Source organism: Scleropages formosus, chromosome 24, assembly GCF_900964775.1.
Source record: "Scleropages formosus chromosome 24, fSclFor1.1, whole genome shotgun sequence".
Classification (NCBI taxonomy): Eukaryota; Metazoa; Chordata; class Actinopteri; order Osteoglossiformes; family Osteoglossidae; genus Scleropages; species Scleropages formosus.
The window spans coordinates 4,729,784-4,748,354 of NC_041829.1; the positions used below are offsets into that span (position 1 = coordinate 4,729,784).

Here is an 18,571-nt window from a genome sequence, read left to right on the forward strand (position 1 = left end):
TTCCCCGTGACCCCGTATGGGACAAGCGGTTCTGAAAATGTGTGTGTGTGTGTACTAGTAAGGTGATTTGGAATCGTTGATATTCAGATCAAGTTTTATGCGGCTACTTGTGGGATGAACATCGGTTCATATGGTGGAGAAAACTAACTGCACTTAAGAATCACGCATCTGCATGTATGTCACTTTCTGGTAGTGTAATGCACACATTGTATTTTCTATGAGATCTATGTTGCTTTGGAGAAAAGTCTGCTAAATGAATAAATTGTAAACTTCTTGGTGGCATGAAGATGATGCGCTTATTTTTTTTCCTAGGCATTCTCTGAGATGTTTGTTTTTGTTGGACCTACAGCTCCCGACATAACTGACTCTGTGATGAAACACTGCAATGCTGTGGAGGAATGTTGCCAATGCTGTGCATCTATTTCAGTTGCCAGTGTTTGAAGTTGTTAGAATTCCAAGCACAAAGTTAGCAATGTATGCAAGCGGTCTGGCCACACACTGATGTTTTTCCATGGGTGGAGTTGATCCCCTGAACATTTAACAGTATCGGTGGTGGTTCCACTTATAACCCGTGTGAGCCTTGGTTAACTAGCGTTCATGCTCACCTTTGTTTGCGCGCTCAAATTAAAGCACCATGAACTAGAAGACCATATAGATTTGAACATGCAGATGCACACTGGTTGGATTAGATGTATTGGCCATCTAATAATCTAATAATTAGATGTATTGGCCATCTAATAATTGGCAATCAAAATTAGGGGAGGTAAAAAATGTTGAGCTGTTCAGGAGTGAGTGTAACATGAAAAGTGGCCCTTTCTTAGAAAGCCTCAGTCCTTGGGAGATAGAGCTCAGAGCCACCAGGGTCCCATCTGGCTGGCAGGAAGGGCAGATCACAGAGAGTATGGCTGCGAGCTTAGCCCAAAACCCCCACCGTGTTTTTTTTTCCTCAAGGCCCTAGACACTCAGATAAAATCCCTCACTGAAGGAAACTGAGCCCTGTGAGTTAGAGGCCACCACAGGGATGGTTTCAGCCAGCTGCTGTGAGAAGCACCCCAGCATGTATGTGTAGCTTCCTGGTGGGAATGTGGGGTGAGGAGGTGGATGCCTGGCAAGGCCTGTAAGAGCCATTTCATTGCTGGTAGGAACTAGAGCTCTCCGGGGTCTCGTACCCTGTCCCTTGTGTCAGGCCAGTAGGACTCTGGTGACCCCAGAAACCTAACTTTTTGTACATAGTACATTGGCTTTGGAAGCTGCACGTCAGCGTGGTACATAAAGGAAAGCGTTGAACCAAGGTAAGACTTAAGAAGTGGAACCCTTCATTATTTTTTGTCTGTCATATAAAAAAGTAACACATGCAGTGCATTTTATCCATTTCTTCTGTTCTATTGTGTACAATTTATTGCTTCTGGTAAATGCAGTTCTATGAATTTAAAATGTAACATTTCCATTCATGGAACATTGACATACCTGCATGAAATTAACCTGGTAATGACAGCTATCTGCATTCTCATTTTTTCACGTGCATGTTAATGAATATGAGATATATTTATGTATTTGGACATGATGCAGCTGTCCACTGACAGCCTAATAATCTAGAAGTCATATACCAGGCTTGGATTTCAGCTTTAATAACAGTTCAGCTCAGACACAAGAGGGGAACGAGCGAGTCGGCTCATTGCGCCTCAGTCCACATTAGTCCTGCAGCATCACGGCTGTCAGCTTGGCAGGCTCTGGGTGCTCCTATCTGGTAATGTGTCCGCGCCATTGTTTTCCCGTCCATCTTCCTGCAGCTCGACACGGCCAAGAGCCTATCTGCTCTGAGTGCAGTCAGGGGCCTTCAGGCCAGAGAGCATGAGCTGCAGTCGGCTGACAATACCCAGCTGCTTGAAGTTGCCCTTGCTCAAGTTGAGCTGGATATCATGAGAAGATGCTAAAAGAAGGATAACCATGTGTACCATGTATCTCCTTTACTCGTTTCCCTGCACTGGCTTTCTATATCTGCCTGAATCTCAAATTCAAAACCATGGTTACTATGTACAAATGCATCAATAGATTCTGCTCACTTGGTGGTCCCGCGCACGAAAGGTAAAGCTCGGAGGTTCTCGGGTCTGGGTCCATTGTGGTGGAATGACCTTCCCCGTCACTCAGAATTGCGGAAACTCTGTCTACTTTCAAGAAGGGTCTGAAAACTCACCTTTTCCAGATCCACTTTGCCCAAGATCTCTCCAGCTCATTTACGGTGTAACTGTTCACGCATTGTAATTCCATAAGCATCCCCAGATACGACCTTTATTCAGTCACTACTCTGGCAATGTATTTGCTTATTTGTGCATCTTATAATATTTAAAAAAAAAAAAAAAATTGGTGGGAGGGTATCAGGATTTGTCTATCCTGCGTTTTATGCACCTACTTGAACGATGAACCTCGGTGCAGCAAGTGGTAGGTAACAAACTAGGTTTACTTGAGTCACATGTCTGCAGCTATGTCTCTTTCTCTTAATGTAATGCATAAATTGTACTTTTGCTGAGATTTACGTCGCTTTGGACAAAAGCGTCTGCTAAATGAATAAATGTAGATGTTATTCTGTACATACACATCAAAAGTTGGATGATATTACAAATAAAATGTATGCCATCTAGTAGCTCTGGCCCATAACTTGACTGGGATGATTAACATTTGACAGCAGCTAAATTCCAGGCCAGGGATGTCTCACAGCGGCAGCAGGTGGCATAGTGGTTAGTGTTGCCACCTTGTACTTGTAAGACCCATTTTTTGCATCCCACCTCCTGCTGTAGTAGCCCTGAGCAAGGAACTTACCCTGAATTGAAACAGTAAATTACCCAGCTCTATAAATGGGTAAATCATTGTAAATATAACTCAAATAGCTATAATCAGGCTGTGGGACAAAGCCTTTTGAGAAGAACAATTCAGAGGAATGCACAGATTTCTTAAATTGATTTATTTTGGATTTAATTTTATTCAAACCCCCCCCCCCCCCCCCCCCCCCCCCCTTTCAGTTTTTGTATTTTGCTGTTTTAAGGGTGCATTTTGGAGACAACACCAGGCTTCACATTCTTTTTACTTCCCACTCCAGTACTTTGTGAGTCAGGCATAGCTTGGCGTGGCACACAAAAAAAAGAAATGACACAGCAGGGCTCACTATGGTAAAGGTTCATTCCTGTGAATATGTATGAGGCTCATTCGGGTTCTGTTTCCACACTGGTGTGAGGCAGAACAATGAAAGGCAATGAAAAGGAGTGGAAAGAAGGAAGGAGGCAGATAAACAGTGGAATAAATTTTTCAGGGAAGGGTGCCCTGTCTACAGAATGCCTCCCAAAGAGTCCCAGTGATAGCAGCACAAACTATACAGATGTATTGCATGTCATGAAACTCCTCAGAGCAGAGAGGTGGCCTACGACCCCGTATGAATTTGCAGCACGCTGAGGGATCTGCATTTGGGAGTTGCCGTGTTCATTGTCAGAACTCGAACAGCTGCGTTAGACATCTCTGGAACGATGCTAGCAAGAAAGGTGATCGGTCAACTAGGACAGAGTAAATACCCAGTGTACTGTGTATTTGGACTGTAAATAATATGAATAACATACAGAAGAGCGTTAACTTACAAAAGATCTTCTTTGTATGAGCAGCAGGTGGCGTAATGGTTAGAGGTGTAGCCTTTAACTTTAAGGATCCAAGTTCAAATCCCAACCCCTGCTCAAGATACTTGCCCTCAACTAATGCAGTAAAAATCGCCAAGCTGTATAAATGGATAAATCATTGTAAGCATGTTAACATTGTAAGTTGCTTTGGAAAACCATGTCAGCTAAATAAATACATGTAAATATTTTTAACCCAAAACTACTTGTTTTTTACCTGCTAGTTCATGCATGTAACATTTAGGAGGTGGGTTATGTGTCCCCACAAACTGTGTCCACCCAGTTCTGATGACAACTGCAACCCTGAGTCCACTGGGATGCATTTAACATTTTAAAAAAGAAAAGAAACTGAAAGCTGCAGACAGCGTTCTTCAGCCTTGACCCTGATGTGGAGGTAGGAACTCCCTCTGTCCCTCAGAACTGCCGAATCCCTTCCAGAATTGAAGTTTCTGAAAAATGATTCAGACCCATTTCCTTTATAAACTTTTGGAACTTTTGTGTGTCCCTCAGTACTTGGTAGTTTTAATTTCATTGTTGATCTCTTTGTACTTATTTTCCTATTTGTATGACACCTTAAAATGTTTGTGATACAAACAAGCTGGGGTTCAGGATTTGTGTATGTGTCCAAGAGAAGTGTCTGCCAGATGTTTACATGTACATGTGAACATAGTAACAAAAGCCTTTATTTTCTGGATTTATGATTAACTGGTTACTAACGGACTTCTTGGCTCCAAATGTGTTTGTAGGTTGAGCACAGTGTACATCAATTTTTATTTTTTTGAAGGTTTAGATAAGCAAAGGTTTAGGATAGTTGATAGTGTACTGGTTACAGCTGCTGCCTTTGTACCAAGAGGTTGCAGGTTCAGTTCCCGCCTCCAGCTGTAGTACCCTTGAGCAAGGTACTTGCCCTAAAATTGCTCCAGTAAAATTGCCTGGCTGTATAAATGGGTTAATAATTGTTGGTAGCTTAACACTGTAAATCACTTTGGAGAAAAGTGTCAAGTAAATGAATAAATATGACTATAATGTTAACTTTTGTGTGTGTATAAGTGCCCCACAGCTCATTTTGCAAACTCAGCGATTTTGATTTGCCATTTGCTGCTGCCCCTACACAGAACACAATACACAGGCCCAACAGTTTTTCAGCAGGACCTCTGTTCTATCCAGCTATTGAAATGTGTTCATATAATGACCAGAGTCCACTGCGGTTTTCAGCTGTGTTGCTCTGTTCAACGGTGGCTGAAGAGATGCGATTATTGTTCCATTATCCGCCCTTCGCAATCACCTTGCTTTCAGCAGCTTCGTAGGATTTATCACCATGTGGCTTTCCTCTTCCTTTTGTCTTGTGTACTATTTGGTCTTTATTCTGATACAAAGCCAACACCTCTCTTTGATACTGTACAGTCATTTAGAAATGGCTTCTGATGGAACATGTCCTTGCACTTCATCCAAGTAACTAGACGTCTCATTTTCAAAAAACATCACGTTTGTTATGAATGTCCAAATGAAAAGTCAATGCAAGAGATGCAAATGTTTTAATGGGAAATATTTTTCCTTATTTTCTTGCCAAATGCTTTGGTCCAGAACTGCTTATATAAGTGTGCTGTTTTCATTTAGCTGCTTGAGAATCATTTAAATGTATTTTCATATTTGGCTCTAAAAAGTAGATCAAATTTGCCAGACAAGTTGTGACTGGTTAAATGTAATGGAAGTTCCCATTTCTAAGAAATGTGTTAAATTTGAGTGTGTGGTAGCCATTCTGAAGTAGGTGTTTTTAGGGTGTTTCATCCATTGCACTGACTTTTTGTTCTGGAAACCAGCATGAGATTAATCACAATTGGAGATGTTAAGTGTTTGCAACCCGGTTATGAGCATTATAATGGTTATAATCAGTGGAAAAACTCAGAACCAGTGTCATTTTGGGAAAGCACAGAGGATCTATAGGCTCTAGGACCTACAGGCCGTAACTCTCCAGTATGACTTGAAAACTTGAAAAAGTGCTGTGCTGAAATTCTCAAGGATGCAAGGACTGTAGAACCATCTCTTTCTCATCTAAGCATGAGCATTTATACAGTACTGTGCAAAAGTTTTAGGCAATTGCTTGGGGAAAAAAACCTGCAAAGTGAGAATGTCTCCAAAAATAATGCTCTTAATTAATGAACTTCCTGCAAAGTTTAGTAACCATCCATTGTCGTCAACCCCTTGGGCTTGGCCAGGTCCCGCTCTCTGGCGTGTCTGGGGTTCGAGTCCTGATTGGGGTGCCTTGCAATGGGCTGGCATCCCGTCCTGAGTGTGTCCCCTCCCCTCCCAGCCTTGAGCCCTGTGTTGCTGGGTTAGGGTCCAGTTTAGCAGCAACCCCGCTTGGGATAAGTAGTTTCAGACTGTGTGTACTTTCTTTAACGACATACAAACTGTTACTGTAATACTGTAACTTTTTGCAAAAAGGAATCCTTGGAAATCTAAAATATGCTCTTTCTAATTGACACTAATGCATAAGACATTAAATAACCATCTAAAATATTTTTGTGAAACATCGAAGTGCCTAAGACTTTTGCAGAGTACTGTATATGTTGGGAGTTTCAGATGGTGACCTTTCGAGGAAGGTAAGTGAGAGATGACCTCCTCAGTATGTCAAGGTTAACAGTGTACCTGTCTGACAATCTCCCTGTTATAGACCACTTCGCAAAGGCTACGTCTCTCCAAAGTGAAGTCTCATAAATATCAGCAGGGAGTGACCCCAGTCCTTGAACTGCTTAATGCGAACATTTGCTGGGATTTACAGGTGATCTGGAGTTTTGGGTCTTTGGTTCAGTATGAGTCTATAAGCAGGGGAGCCCGAGTGAAAGATACCAGTTCTTAATTGCATTCTTTCCCTGGTGAACTGTGCCTGTGTCTGTTCTGGGTGCCTTGTGGCTTAGTCCTAGTTCATTTTACACATTCCTTTTAGTGTATTTCTGTCACTGTCATCAATTCATGTCATCCTGATATTGTCAACCACGTTGGACCTCCTAAAGAATAATGAATAATTTCCATGTCGAGACATTAGTTCTCAGTACAAAGCACCCAACCAGAGTACAAGTGTGGAATGGGATTAATTCAGCTCATCTCCACAGTGTTTACAGCACATTTGGTGTTCCTAATTATCTCTATCAACAATAAGATGATGAATGTTACCCTTCACAGGATGAGCATTTCATTAAAAGTGGAACAAACAGTGTTACTATACTTCTAATTTACTTCTAATTCATTAAAACTTTCTCTGAGATTTTTACAGAATTTGCTATGTGAATAAGTCAGTCAGCATCTGTATTGTGTTTATTCCATGGATTTATGAATAATTGGTTACTTAAACTTTTAGTTCCAGTTGTAAGTTGAGCACACAGTGTACATTCATTTTATTTTTTAGAAGATTGAGGTAAACAAGTATAATGACTGACTTGCAGTGAAAGGTTTAAACCTATGATTTGTTCAGACTTGGACCTTAATCCTAACTGTTACAGCATGATGCAAATTGAACTGGTGTTGAGCAGGACCACAACTCCATGCCCAGCAGACAGGTGGTACAGCCCCCTCCCACGCACGCATGCGCGTGCACGTGCAAACGCACGCACGCACGCACACACACACACACACACACACACACACACCTGTCTGCCAGCAGGAGGCATCTGTAGTGGAAGGGAGATCCCCAGCTGCTCCTGCCGTGTCTCCCCTCACCTCAAAATAATGAGTCTGACCAGTCAATCTGCTGAGAAACCACATCATCAGCAATGGCTCTGCGTAAATTGTGCCAAGGAGCCTTCAGTATTCTTACCCTGTGAAACTGATTGGAGATTCTAAAAATGAATGTGTGTATGCTTGTGCATACAGTTTATACACAGAGATGGAATAACTTAATCAGGCCAAGGAACAGCATCAGTTATATACTGTATATTGTATAGGTGATACACATACAAACAAATGTGTGTGTATACAATTTTATTACTGCTTCATGAAGTTTATTGGATGAATACCTGACAGAATATGAACAATTAAATGCGTAAAATATTCAGACAGCCAGAAAGAACACTGGACATAACATGGAAGTATTAGCATGGGAAAATGATTGAACTAGAAATGTGGACACTTTGGGGAATTGTGTATTTTTCCCTGGAGTTTTCAAAGGAAATATGTGTAAAAAGCAAGGTGCTCATCAGCCACTTTAAGTAATCCTTTCCAATGGTGTAGACTGGCAGTGGGGGTGGTGTAATGGTATGGAGAATGTTTTCTTGACACAGATTAGGATTTTTTTTTTTTTTGTATCAAATGAGCATCATTCGAAATCCACACAGTACCAAAACATTGATGCTGACCAGATACCTCACATCAAGGCCAGTGTAGCCTTTCGAAATTGTATACTTCCAGCAGGGTAATGTGCAGTGTCACAAAGCACACATCAGTTCCAGATCCACAAACGTGATGGTACCTTTTGTTTACTCCAGTGCTCTGCACTGTCCCCACCTCTCATTCCAGTACAGCATGTTTGGGGTGAGGTGGAATCCTTGGAATGTGTCCAACACCTTGTTAAATCCGTGCTGTTCTGGAGGCAAAAGAAGCATCTTATTTGGAACTAGCTGAGGGTGGAAAGTGTATAGAATAGCCAGTGAGGGTAAATAGAAATCGAAGATGAGACTGACTTTGAGGACCTTTAAGACTTGGACAAGTACGTCACGCGCATTTGCACCCGTACTGCTGTTGTACTGAGCAGGCAGTTTGAAATATCCCTATTCCATATCCAAGGATAAAGATCTAGGGCTCTGCCACACGTTGTCATTCAGCTTTGCTTCCGTGCCCCTCCGTCTGGTGTATAACCCTTTGATCTCTCCTTCACCTCCACAGGAAGTTTGTGGCCGAGGCACTGACTGGAGCCAAACAGCATTTCTGAAGCTTTTGCAGCGGCTGCTATTGAATTAAAGGTTAGTCTCTCTTCTCTCAAAGCCTGACCAGCGAGGGGAGGGGCCATGTTTCCGTAGAAATGCCAGCGGGTCGGGAGAGGTGCTCGGCCTCTTTTGCTGCGTGCGACCTGCAGGCTTTCCATACTGCCTCAGCCCGTAGCTTCCTCTCTCAGCTCCCTACAGTTAATTGCCACCTTTTGCAGCAAATCTGTCCAGAGTTTGGTTTCGTAATTGTGGAAACAATCCACATTATAGCTTATTTAATCATTAATTTAAGTGATACATGTGTAATTTCAGAACAGCAAAGCAACTTCTGATGTTAGCTTTCTATACAAAGCTACTTACAGTGATTTAGCCATTTATATGTGTGCCAGCAGTATCAATTTAGGGTAAGTACATTCCTCAGGTGTACTACAACACGAGGAGGGATATGATCTTAGGTTCTTTGAGTGCGAGGCAACAGCTGTAACCACTGTGTCACCTGCTGCCATTTGCAGATTTAAATTTAATTTGTAATAACACACACAGTGAAAATAGAGCATTGGGATGCAAATGAGGAAGCTCTATAGACAGAGGTGCTGGAAAAAAAAGACATTTCCTCTGTGACTGTACGATGTTCCCCAGTTAAAGACTTGCACTAATGAAATATTGATTTTGCTTTTCTGGGAGGGCAAGATACAAAATTATAGCATGCACTCAGAGATTTAGAAAGCTAGGGACATCATACACTCTGGAATAGATTATAGCAGCTTCTCATCTGCAAAATTAGGGTGGCAAGTGAAGGGGAAAATGGCGGTGTGGTTTATTTATGGAACTTCACAAATTGGTGGACAGTTGTGCCATCACACCATCACTGGTGTATTGTCATTCCATGTATGATTATTTCTGAGGTTTAAATTCAGCACAGGAAATGACACTCCATAAATGTACTTCCTGTTTTTAATTTTTAATGGCTTAATGAATTTTAATTTGTCCGTGTTGCTGCTGCTTGGCAAAAAATGAAGAGCAAAAGGTGTATTAACTGCAGCTGTTAATTTAAATGTTTGAAACAAGCCTGATGTATGTAACACCAGGAAATTATGCTGTAGTGGTGAAGATCAAAATGGCTTGGTTGTTGTCATTGTTGATTTAATAACCATTTGAAATTATGAGCACATACTGATGTTAATTAATGCAGTTTCTTTTTTTAAAAAATCTTCTCTCAATGCTTCGCTGATACATCGTGAGTTGCTTGTATTGTCGGCACGGGGGACTCCACTGCACTACAGGAGGCGGGAACCACTCCCGAGCCCAGGCACAGAGTGGATGCCAGAGGCGCAGTGCAATTTTTCTTGCTTATTACACGTGACATATCCGAAGTGGCAGAATGCGGGGGCTGGGGAGGGGGGCGTGTACATTAGATAGATGAAAGAGTTTCTCTCCTATTTTCTCCCATTGGCCAAAGTATGGCCACGGTGAACGCACTGAAACAACAGCAATTTACTCAGGACTAAGGTAAATTGGGGAGTCCATCTCGACTGGGGAGCACCTCTCCGCTACATGAGTATGGGGCGGGTTTCCTCTTCATCAGGAAGGGTGGAACGGGATGGAAGGTGCCACTGAGCTGAGGGGACTGGGAAATTGTCAAGCCGCATTCCCCACCCCAATAGCCCTAGCCATGTTATGATTTTCCTCCAGTTTGCCTCTGTCTAGGGACAATGAAGAGGTGGTTCATCCAGAAAAGAGACTGTCAACATGGTAATTTGGTGCACATGGCTGAGTCGAGCCCCTACATTAGTCCGGCTGTCCCCCCTTGCTTTAACTGAGTGCCCACCGAAGAGGAGGGTATCCATGTGTGTGCTGGGAGAAGGAGGAGGGGGGTGTCATCAAGGACACATTGAAGGTGACTTGGACAGGGGCTGGCCCATGTGACATGCTGGAAGGGAGCTGTGCTGAAGGGTGACTGCTTGCTAAGATGGGACCGCATCCCCCCTCCCCCCCAGCTCCACACTCAAATGAACAGCTCTCCTGTTTTTTATCGCTCTGTCATACATTTGCTAATTATGGAGTCTGCTATTCTCGGATGCTGCAAAGACTTAGGAGCATATTGGAATCCCAGCTGGAAGGCAGAGGGGCAGCCGGTGTGCAAGGATGGAGAGATGTCAAGCAATGAAAGTGAAATCTCTTCTCTGGCTGCTGCTAAGAGTGGGCCACAGCAGGACTTACTTTACCAAAAAACATCAAACTTGTCCTAAAACACACAGGATGATGTTGCCACTAGCAGGATGTAAAGTTGTTTATAGTCCTCTACTGGACCTAAAATATATATGACAGCCTGAATCAGCATAGCTTAGCGGGAACCAGCCAATCTGAGCTATGACACTTAAGGTAATGTTTTGATTTATAGCAGCATAAGTATGTTATGTTTTTTGCATCCGTTTGCCTGTTATGACAATAAGATATGGGGAATTTAGGCAGCTTATAGTTCCAGCGTCACTAACCGTTACGATAGCTGGTGGAGTTGTGACACTTGGTGATGCTTGCTGTACAGTGTAACACCTTTAAAATCTCACTGTGGTATCTTGGTAACATTAAGCTATGCTGCAATTGCACCTTGAGGTCACTTGTCTTGATTTGTGCACAACGTACCCGGCGGATGGTTTGAAAAAGAATGCTCGACCAGAAGCTTAGGCCTTTCACAGTTTAACAGATGGAGATTTTGCGAGCCCCAGCAACAGATGGGTGGGAGATACACACTCATTGTCAGAGACAATGCTGCCGAAGTGCTGCGCATGACTTAATGCAATCAGCCCTGGCCCTTTTCCACCGAAACACTGCCACAGATCCTATCAGATAATTAACTTACTGTACATGCTGCATGTAGTACCACGAACCCTCCGTCAGTGGAAAAGTATACTGAACAGCGTCACGGCTTGTGTCCACGCAATTTGAATTGCTTTTTAGTTCTTGCACTAATTAGCATGCATGGTCTGCAGCTAAAGCGGATTTCTATTAATTCAGTTTAATTGTTGTTGAGTGACAGGTAATTAAAGGTTTGATTAGTGTGACAGCGCCGCTGCCATCTGAGGAAAATGTGAAATTCTTAACAGTGTCGGGCTTAAGCTCACAGAAAAGACAAATTATATTGGAAGGGGGTCCTAGTTAATGCTGCTTTGTCTTTAAACTTGTAGCTTTGAAGCACAAGGACAAGTGCTGCTGACTGATAGTTCCCTTTTTCCACATACTCAGTGCAGGTTCAGTAAGTTACGATTTGTTCAAACTATAATGTTTAGCTTGATTCTTGATGCTGGGGAAGTTAATGAACAGTGGCAGGGAACTTAGTCTTTTTTGGTTTAAGGCCTCTTTAGTTGATGCTCCTGTAGGGTATGTGAAAGGAGACGAGGAGAATTTAGTTAGGATCAAGTGCATTGACTTTTCGAGCCCTGCTTGAGCCCAGCTCCAGTACTGCTGATTTAGCAGGATTTCCACTTTGTCCCTTCTTTTTTAAAAATTCTTTGTCAGTATTATGGAGGAGGTCTAGGGTGGAGCAGGACATGAGCACAGAGTGAACTGACAGATCTTCCACACATAATAATTAGTAGGTATTCAAAGCATGAAAGTTTGAGATATTTAGAGGCATTTCCAAGACAGTGTTAGAAAAGAATATGATGTCAGTTATACTTGATCTTTGTTCATTCAAAGCTGCTGGGTTCTGACAGGTGGCTTAGCGAGTAACACTGGCGCCTATTTACATATCTGAGTGTGGATGGATGTCACCTTAAGCCTTAGCTGTAGAGCTAAAGGTAATTCCAGTCCCAAGATCTGTCATCACTTTGTCGGCAGGTGTAAGTATATGGCATGGTGTGTGATGACTGTGCAAATGAGCAGCATTTTAAATGGACTGTGATTTTGGTCTCAAAGCATATGCAAGCATTTTTTTTTGTGTGTCTTTGTGTATGTGTACCCAAGTGTAGGATAAGTAGAGTTAAGGGCAGAGCAGTCACATTGCCCATACCCTGCCATCTATTGTTTCTCCCTGTCCCCTTGCATCCTCTCAGTTCTTTAGTCTTCCCCTCTGCATTATTTACCCCTCATTGCTGTCCTCCTCTCTCCTGTCTTTTTGAACAGCAGTCAAACCCCCGAAATCAGCAAAGGCATCCAGAGTCCTGAGTCAAATGAGTATTGCTGCCTTTTTCTTCCCCTCAGATGTCCTGAATCCTCCTCCTTGTAGAATTACAGTGGAAACTGCATTTCTCACCTTACAGTGCTTTATGTGTGTTCTATCTGACAGCCTGTCATCTGTCTGTCTATATCTTATCCATCACGTTAGCGCTATAATGAATCCTCTTACCGTCATGGATACTTGCTTCTTACTGTCTGTGGGGTGTAATACGGTTTTTAATTTTTTTTCCATTTATTTATTCAACCATTCATTGTTTTATCTGTTTGAGTGTGATATCTATATACTTCTCATGTGTTTCCAGTTTCTCACACTGTGTTGTATGTGTGCATCTGTTGCCTTTTGCAGTTTGTAAAGCATAAATTAACTTTCTGTACATTTTATAATACTGTCCACTAGTTGAATTCCTTTAGTATAACCATAAACATGTCCACTCTTTTCCGATATTCCATCCTTTTATCATTCTGTGTTGTGTTTAGGGGGCAACAGGTAATTCAATTACCAGGACTTGTGAAGTAACGGTAATGATTGCGTTCCAAATCCTCCCTAATCCCTACTGAGATCCACGGAGTGACGCCAGACCTCAAGCTCGGTGTGCTCATCTAGCTGCTCGCTGCCCTGCCCTTTGTCTGCGCAAACAGAGAGTCTAGTGACCCGAGCAAGATGGGAGGCAGCAGAGGTCACCTCTGTCTACCTTCATTGCTGTGTGTGTGTGGCAGGGGGCATGACTTCTAGTCACTGTGGTCAGACGGGTCACCTTCCCATAATGCCTGTGCAGGTTACTGTAATGGGATGATTGTAGGGCGATGGCTGCCTCTGGTTGTGCACACAGCACTTTGAGGACAGAGAGGATGATGCCTGAACTGAGACACGGAAGAGCTTCTTTGGACCTGGAGAGGATGTGGCCAGAAGCAGTGATGAACCGCTCTAGATACACTGCATTTATATATACATTACATTTATTCATTTATTAGACGGTTTTTTCCAAAGTGATGCACATCTTTTACACCCACGAGAAATACATTTTGCTTGGATTCAGGAGAAATAACGGTTGATAATCATCCATTTGTACATATTTGTTTATTAGTTTAAGACACTTTTCTCCTAATTAATGTACAAAAATTACATACTAGTATTTAGCTCATTACTTTCTCTAAAGTCACTTAGTGTTTTATACATAAAATTCCCTAGAAGCATTCACCCATTTATACAGTGGAACAATGAAACCACACACACATGTTGTGGACAGTTTACTGAATCACCAGTCTACCTGAAACATATATCTTTGAGAAGAAACCAGAGCACCTGGAGTGAACCCATATTAACATAGGGAGAACATCTACACAGACTGAACTGGATTCAAGCCTGTGTCCAAATGCACAGCCCAGGTGCTGTGAGGCAACAGCGTTACCCGTTAAGCCACCATAATCTAGACAGTTGTCTAATAGTTTATACCCCCTCGAATTGTCACGTAGAATATCACACTCAGTGGTAACATGGCACAGATCTATCAGATCCATCCGTTCTTTTTCTTTTCTCCAAAAAAGGTCCTTCACCTCACATTCAGCTGGCACCTCTGCATTGCTTCCTCGTCCCTTTCTCGTCTATTTTTCAAATGTTTTTTTCAGCAAACCGGTTGCGGTGAAAGGTGCACCTGGTTGGTGAGAAAGGAACCAGCTCCTACAAGGCAATGGGGCAACGTAGAGGATGGAGCTGCCCAGCAAAGCTGGAAACAGGCTTCCTGCTGCCTTGCTATGGCAGAAGTGGGTAATTAAATCATCACTGATAATTAAGAAAAGTTTCTATGGAACGTATTCAGACTCAGAGGGAGAGTTGCCTCATGCTGTCACTTTTCCTTTATACTGTGAAGCTGACAAGGGTGGTTTGGATCAGAATGGAAAATGCGGCATGGTGACACAACAGATTAGCTTGGGTGTGCGGTCAGGCCGGGAGGAGTCACTTCCTGCTGTCATGTCATTTCTGCATAAGTAGGATACTTTACTGGCCAAGTACATTTTCACATACAAGGAAGTGGATATGGTGGACATCACATTTACCATAACAGATCAGCATTGAAGTAGTAATAGAGCAAGTATAAAGTAACAAAGTTTGTAGGAAATATAGTAAATGCCTTATAAATAGTGGTTATTTACAAGGATGTGTATTTGCATCTCAGTAATATGAGCACTGAGAAATGAGAATAGCAGCAGGATTAAATATAAATAGGAATAACTGATTAATGTATTACTTTAGGATATATTAAGCCACCAGTGGGTAATAACAGCGCAAGGTGTGGGCTGTGTTCTGTCAGTTTTGGAGCTGGATGCCAACAGTGGAATCTTGATGTCCATTCAAGTGTGTATATGGATTATAATGTGCACTTCTGAGGCTGATAACTGTCACAGCTTGAGGGGGAAAACGGTTTTATATAAGTGTGCTCATTGAGTGCTTGGGTCCCGTGTTACAGTTGGACCAAGGCAAGCAGTGCAAACAGCAGATAGCAAGGAGCAGAGTGGAAGGTGGAAGTGAAGGAAACGGATCTTTGGCCTTGGAGTCTATCAGTGCTGATCTCTTTCTTGTCTGTGTGTCAGCAAATCTGTGGAATCTTGGCTGTTGTCTGCTGTATGAAATGAAGGCATTTGACCTGGCACCGGGTGCCTTCCTCTCAACAGAGTCCTCCCACCCACTCATATGTATGTCCATTCTCCACGTGAGTCTCCCTGGGTGATGTACCTCCCCAGTTGTCACTCAAGCTTAATGTGTCCCCAGTATTTGTGTATAGCTCTGTTGAGTGGTATTGCTAACTTTTTTTTGGTCCATCCAGTGCTTGACAGTCCATTAACAGGTATTCATAAATGCACATTTAATTTTAAAGTGTTTCACCTGTGGTTGATATCATAGCCAGAAGGATCGCAACACAGGGACTCAGTATAGATAGGAGGATTTTTTTTTGTCATTGTTTGAGTCATTTTGTCCTTAGATGATACAGGCAGTTCTTAACGCTGCAGTGGGAAAATATGCCAGAGTTTGATAAGGCCTTAAGGATCCTGGACTGAAAAGGTACCTTTAGTCTTCTGGAGGAACAACAATATTTCTTCACCATGAAATGACAAATGAAAATTTGCACCCAGGTGAGCCTTGCATAAAATTTAAATCCAGTGAAAAGTGAAATGAGACCCATCCTGCTTTGATGGCTCAATCTTCATGCCTGTAGAAGCAGCTGCAGAAGTTTGGGGCTGTTTGATTAGACCAGAGGAGCTGCCAGCGACTGGGACTTGTGTCGAAACTTGGCAGGAGAGAAGCGTGTTGTTAATTTTCTTTTTCGAGGGAAAGCAGCTGGCATCGCCAGGGCGCTGGATTGGGCCGGGCCATGGGAGCGCCACTCGTTCCCTTTCAGATTCTGTCGAGTGGGCTGAGCTGACACACGGGTGGTCACAAAGAAATGCTTGGAATGGCACGTGTATGTGTATGTGTATGCACATACACATACACCTCTTCGAGGTCCTTGGCACCTCATCGTATTTACTGTTGTTCCTTCTCCAGCTTTCAGCATTTCATCCTTATTTTGGGAGAAAATCATTGGCAAAGATGTTTTAAAATTGCCTAACACGCTCAAGGACAGTTGTCATTCAGAAACTGTTCAAGAGTTGCCACAATAGAGGAAAAAAATGCAAGAAAAGTTACTAGTGCAATATAACAGCACATCTTTACAAAAGTGGTCATTTGATAATTTTGGAACAAGTAGAGTTTTGATTATGCTCACCCCAGGTGTGTGCACGTATTTTTATCACAGTTTTTTTCTTCATTTTGCTGACAATTTTGTTTGTCAGATGAGCGTAGCTGCTGTTCTCTTCCCCTCAGACACCCTGCATCCTCCCCTCTGTAGAAGCACAATGGAAGCTGCGTTTTTCATGTTATAGTGCTCTGTCTACTCCCTAAGCATGAGGACACAATGGTATAGACCACACCATACATTTGTCAACATATGAAGTCCATCAGATACACAGTGAACATTGTGTGCATATCTGACTCCCTTAGAACTGTGGTGTTACCATTGAACCCCTATAGATTCTTTGCCAGATTTTCATCGCATCACATGCAGTTGCATTTGTACACCTTTGAGCACGAAGCACTAGTAGTCCTGCAATTTGGATCTGCAGCCATAATGTAAGGACACCCCCCTCCGCAACTGTAAAAGCTCTGTCACGTGTGTGAGAAACACTGCTTGGCATTGACATATGGGCTGACTTGCTCAGTCTGTGGAAGTCCATTGTTTACCTGGAGGGGGCACCACTCGTGATTCATGCTTGTGCATCGCCAGGAAAATGTGCGGATGACGCAGCCTAGCCCCTCTTTTCTTTCACCCAACTTAACTCTCCACAGCCTCACGGCCCACAGGGACCCACAGTGTGTCCAGTGTGTGCATTTGGGATCTGTACCCTGGTACTGACCCCCCCAGTTGATGCTTACCCCCACCCCCACCTGTGGACAGCTGGAGCTTTTGTCAAGGTGATCATTAACTCCAGCAGCTGGCTGCTCTTTGTCTGCTGTTTGCTCTGCCAAGCGAGTTATAACGAAGGTCACGTGACCAGGGTGCTTTGTTAGGAGCATCTGCCTGTGGCCAAACTGCAGTAATAAAACACACATGCGCACACCCATACACACATATGGTGCACTTGGTATAGGTACCGCTGGAACCCAGGAGGAGTGCAGAGGGGCGGGATCAAAGACACACCCGGAGTTGGAGACAGGAAGTGTGCAGCCCCAGTCAGTCACATACATCAGTGGCACCATGGCGGCGGTCTCGTGTCCTTGTGGGTAAAGCAGGATATGATTACTGAACAGTATATAATACAATGAGCAATGTTTCTTTCCTCACTTAAAAAAAGAAAAATGCGCAGAGCCAGTTAAAAAATACAACGCGCATGCAAATGCTTAAGGATGTAGTATGTGTCCTCTACCTGTTTATCATGATGCCCGCCCAACCCCCCCACCCTCGGACAAGTGAGGAGCACGATGTGAGCAGAGCATTGGCACATACTGGGGGATGCCCTTGAATGCGTTGGAGTTGCGGTCCTGAGCCAGACACACACAGATTGGGGGTTGGGAGGAGAGCACAGGAAGTAAGGAAGTGTATGTGTGAGTGAGCGAGAATGAGTGAGAGAACAGTGGAGTGTGTAAAATGACAGAGTGAGAAAGGGGGAGGGAGTGTGTGTGTATGAGAGAGAGAGGGAGAGAGAGCTGAAGGGGAGGAGGAGGGAGCTGGAGTCAGCAAGCGGGAGAGGAGAGCAAGCGAGTGTGCATGTGTGTGCCAGCCGAAGACACTCATTAGTGCTCGCTGAAGCCAGGCGTGTGGAGGAAGCCTCTCTGATCACTTGCGCAGCAGTCAGGAGTTGGGGACGAGCCCTGTGCCAGCTTCAGCGTGGAGACCCCTGCTCAGGTAAAGGTGCCTCCGACTTACATTCAGCAGAGAGAGAGAGAGAGAGAGAGAGAGAGAGGAAGGATTCGCTCAGCGTGCCGCTTTTCTGTTGCGTCCTCCTCAGCAGTACCTGTCCGAAGCATCCATGTCTCCCTTCCGCATGTCCAGTCCAACGCCTGCTGGCGGAGACACGTAGTGAAAGAGCGCACCTCAACTCAGTCACATAAACTCCGTCTGTACTTCTCTTTTCTGCTCGGCATCACTGCCTTTGATTTCTGTAGCAGTGTGAGTTATGTTGGTTTGTAGTACGTGTGCAGATGCTAGTGTGTGTACCCTGGGGTCTGGCAACGTTTGGAGTACTGTTTTCAGTGTTGATAAGTATACTGGTTTCCAGTGTGATTAG

At 43.5% G+C, this 18,571-nt stretch overlaps 1 protein-coding gene across 4 annotated transcripts in view; it reads left to right on the plus strand.

The window, feature by feature from the left end:
* Positions 1 to 18,571, plus strand: part of syt1a (synaptotagmin Ia) — a 173,485-nt gene that overhangs the window by 71,589 nt on the left and 83,325 nt on the right. For 2 of the 4 annotated variants that reach the window (XM_018755923.2, XM_029248643.1), the window contains exon 3: positions 8,535 to 8,611. The gene's annotated coding sequence lies outside the window, so the exon portion shown is untranslated. Of the gene's footprint in view, positions 1 to 8,534; positions 8,612 to 18,007; positions 18,190 to 18,571 lie in introns of those variants that run through there. The other 2 variants (XM_018755922.2, XM_018755924.2) reach the window with 2 other exon arrangements.